Raw genomic sequence first — 4,670 nt, 5'->3', positions numbered from 1 at the left:
GGCTGGGCTACGTGCCAACAGGAGGGTGTATCTCCCCTCAGAACTGCACCCGCGTTAAAGCCCCGCCTTTTGGACGCATTTCCAGCTGAGGGTTAAGCCCTCAATTCTCGCCTGCCTGCCTCGGGCAGTGTACTCCCTCAGCCCTGGGTAGGACTGCTCTTCTCAGGTCAGAGTGGCTCCCCTCAGCTTGGGCTATTTCCATTCAGTGCTTTCATCTGGGGGGGGGGGGGGGGTGTGCATTTTTGACCCATTTGTGATTTGTCGCGGTGCTAAAGACCCTGATCCTTATCCCCCCTTGCGCCTGCTTTGTCAGGGTGTGGCTTCGAACACGGGCTGCTTTATCCTTCACACACCATCTGACACTTTGGGTGATGAAAGCTGAGGAGAGGCTTTGGAGGGCATTTTTGGCCTTTTTGCCAAAATTTCCACTCAAAGCACAGACAACATTGGTCTGAGATAGGAGTTTGGATCACTGCTGACAGGGTTGGTGCTGGGCGTCAAGAGTGCTGTGAGGCATTATGGTTTTTTGACATAGCTTGTATGTTCCCAGCAGGAGTGCGTCCGTATAAAAGTTGAAGGAGTGGGAGTGCAAAGTTTTCAGCTTGGGGTGCTTCCAGTCAGGAGTGCTGTCGAGAGAACAGTTAGGATCAGTTATAATCCTCATAGCCTGCTGGCATTGCTGGTGGCATGGCATAGTAGCATAGTCATGGCTTATCCAGAAAAGCTTAGAAAGGCTTAGAAAAACAACAACAACAAAAAGACATCCTGTGGAAAAGCCCGAGCATGCTGGTGATGCATCAGGTTATGAAACAGCTTGGGCAAAAGCGTAAGCAAAACCTCTTCGAGTGTGTAAGCCCAACATCCAGTGTGCTGACAATAACCATTTCCATGGAATCCCTTGCTACTAAATAGCTATTAGCTTTTAGCTAAGGAAACTGAGTTATTTGTAGCAGAAGTAAGTCTTGAGGTTAACAAAACCACTTAAAGTCTCAAGAAAAGGGTTTAGCCCACAGCATGTCCTGGGGAGACCTGTTTTAAAGCACCAGAAAGATCAGGTGCTTTACTCCCTGCCTACACAGCCAGACCTTTGTTCACACAGTTGAGAGTTCTCACTGAATAAGTAGATTTTCATTATATATTTAGTCAACTAGTGAAATTCTTTTGGAAAGTATCTCACCTGTCTCCCACCTCATCAATTAACCAAAACAAAGTGTTAATGATTTACAAAGGCTCTAAAAACAGGGTAGGCAGTCTTTAAGGCAGAGAGAGGAAGGTGAAAGTATAGGAATAACTATTTTAAAGCTACTGAGTGAAGGTATGGGCTCTCCGTGTTAAACCAGAGTGGTATGACTTAGCTGTCTCCCAGTAATACTGTGCAGGGCTACTTGCTGTGTTTCCTGGTGGCTTTGGGAAAAGGTACACTATGCAAGCTAAATTCTCTTGTTAAAGGCTTTGCCTCAACCCTATGTATTGTGAAAGGTTACTTCTTACCAAGCATAACTGAGACTTTTAGGGTATATAGCAAAAGTTGTTGACAGTGAGGATTTTGTTCTATCTGTTTCATAGAGATGCAACTAATAAGGGGTTAGATTTGTGATCTCCTTACACCTAGCAGCAAATATGTAAGCTGTCAACAATCTCACTTGAGAAGTAGTGCACTCAATTGTTCTGTTGAGGCTTCTGTTTCAGCTACATCTTGGTCACAGTGCAGAGTATTTCACTATTCTATTGCTGTTCGTGCCTGATTCATCTGAGCCTTGCACAATGTAGTGCATTTTCTGCACTGAGATCTTGAGGCAGTTGTAGGTAACTACCAAACAACCACAGTACTGAGAGCCAGACTGGTTTGGCATTCGTAACCCAAGTTAAATTTCTATCTCCTCTTTAGAAGAGTATTTGAAATGGTATTTTCAGGAAAGAGGAACAAAGTCTGATTATCAGGACACAAAACATTGTTTTGAACAAACACATACAAACCTAACTATATGTTTCCAGTTCTGGACAGAATATGGTCAGTTCCTAGACTTTTATCTAGTATTTAAAATATTCCAAAGACTGTTTTCATGCATAAGGTGATTTTACACCAGTACTCTTCATATAAGTTTCTATCATTGCCTGCATCACAAAGACCCTACTGCTGTCTTTAAGCTACACTAAAGGCTGTGAAAGAAGGGGGAACAATTCTAAGGTGATTCAGAAGACAGTCCCTCCAGTGAAGAGGTGGAACACCCTCGTTATTTTAATTGCTAGCACAAGATAAACAAGCTCTTAAAGACTGAATATGCATTTCACTGGCCTTGGACCTGTGCTGGAAAAAGCTCAGGTTAAAAAAGGAAAAATACAAGCTTGTGCATGAAAGTGAGGCTAACAACTAGTTCTTGTTATGATTCATAGGTAGATAGGTAAGTTTAGGTTATGGAAGCTTGCTTATTAAAACTTACAATATTAGTTAGAAAATCACACATGTAGTTTTATGGAACTAGTCTTGTAAGCCCCCAAACAGAGCTATTAGAAAGACACAGCTATTTCTTGTAACATAACTATTGCTTAGCGCTGATAGTTTCAAGGCTAGTATGTACCTAAATGAAGTTACTATTGGTTAACCCTGATAGTTTCAAGACTGGTATGTACCTAAACAAAATTATTACGGCAAAGCTATTACATTAGTTCTGCACTTGAACATTTGGACATTGTACACCACTGATAATTATAAGGCCTGCCTAGCCCTAAACAAAACTGATATCTGGGATGGCAGAGCTTTTAGGCCAGTTTTCATCCTGTCCAAGGACCCAGGAATAAAGATACATCACAAGGAAAGTTTGGATCTTAATCCAACAGCAATCCCTAATGACCACTGAAGGAAGCAAGAGGACACCAAAAGAAACAAGACAGAGGCATAACTTGGGTGGACCAAGACAGGACTATGGGTGGGCCCTTTCCTGGAAATGTGATGAATATTCATGTTTGCTGTAAATACAAGCTGAAAATCAAAAGGCTGAGGTGGACACGTTTGATGGAGAAATCCCCCGTGTACCCCAGCGCTGCAGTAAAGAATACCTGCTTAGTAGTCACATCGGCTATTGAGTCCTGACTGGCTTCTTCATGGTATCAGTTAAAAGAACCCACAGACACACTGTCTAATAGAAAACAATGGTAATTCAAAATCAATGACACAAACAAGTGTTTTGATCATTTGCCTAGTGTAGCTCTTTCAGATGTAAATGGTTCCTCAACAATGATTCCTAGGAGCTTTACAATTTTACAAAGCTAGACTAGATATTATATATCTAGCAGGTATTTCAAGAAAGGGTAGAGAAGTAATTTGAATTTCATTTTGAAAAGAGGTCCAGAGGGGGAAAAAATGAAAATGTTCCATTATCATTTAACATAATCTTCTTTAGTTGGTATTAGGCATACCTAACCACAAGTCATTTCTAGCATATCATCTTTTGCAACAAAATCAGAATGAAATTACTTATAGTGCAGTTTTCAGAAAAGACTGTCTCAGGTTGTTTTGAAACCTATTTAGAGTATTTTATAAAATACAAATTTCACCTTCTACATAATTATTTACTGCAAAGACTCTAATTGATTTTAGTAGTGACTTGTGGAAACAGCCTCTATAACTCCAAAGTTATAAAAAGGTATGTTTATTCGGCACCGGGCGCAGAGGGATCGCTCCACCACAAACGTGTGCACCCGACTCAGCAACTTGCTTGACTTATATTTGTTACAAAGTTACATTATGATGATATGATGACATTACGTGCCTATACAAAGACACAACCTGTCCCCAATTCCACATGTAAATTAGGTCTTTTCTTCCTTTCATTTGCGTGATGTCTCCCAGTGATAGTCGATGATGGTCTTTGGGGCCTTGGGGATGAAGGCTGATAAGTCTTGAGTCTTTCTCACCCCTGATCTTTGCGTAACTTCAGGTATCACTTGGCCCCTCACAGATCTGGTTTCTGCCTTCAAGGAAGTTGGAGGACCCTGGAGGTATCATGTAGGGGGATAAGCACGACCTTTTTACAGCTTGTGTGTGCATTTTGTCCCGTCTGAAAAACAAGCTTTATACTATTGAGATAAGTTAGTATAAGGTTTATTAATACATGTCACTATAAAGCTCCACATCGTTCTTAGTATGTTTTTGAAAACATTACGGCCTGCTTTTACAAAGTGTTTCGTATTTGATGGATTCTGAGTCCATAGAGGCCTTTGTGGCTTCTGGTCACTGGAATTTTTTGTGTGATGAAAATGTTACATTATTGGAATGGATGCACATAAAGCTGGGCTCTTTTCAGAACTCCTGTGCAGGGCATTTGTCATCTTCAGAAATAAAGAAAGACCAGATGATTCAGACACATAGCGGCTAAGTGGCATAAGCTGAGGTATGTGAACATCATTGGCCAGATAGCTCCCTGATGTGTCACACAGGCCGAGTTAGAAATTGAGTAGGTACCAATCTGCCTGATGCCATTTAGTCAAATGGAGCCCGTGGGTGCTGAAAATCCTGCCTTTTCTCCTTCAAAACTTGTCCTTATATAGAGCATTACCTTCTCTTTGGAGAATAGCTCCAGATGATACTCTAGGAAAAGCATTTACATAGCACCAAAGTTGGCATTTTCTCCCTCCACAAGTATTGGCAATGTCCTTCTTTTGGTCCTTGT

The sequence above is a fragment of the Colius striatus genome, chromosome 8 (assembly GCF_028858725.1).
Source record: "Colius striatus isolate bColStr4 chromosome 8, bColStr4.1.hap1, whole genome shotgun sequence".
Taxonomy (NCBI): domain Eukaryota; kingdom Metazoa; phylum Chordata; class Aves; order Coliiformes; family Coliidae; genus Colius; species Colius striatus.
The sequence above is the reverse complement of the archived record's forward strand: the minus strand, read 5'-3'. Positions refer to the sequence as shown.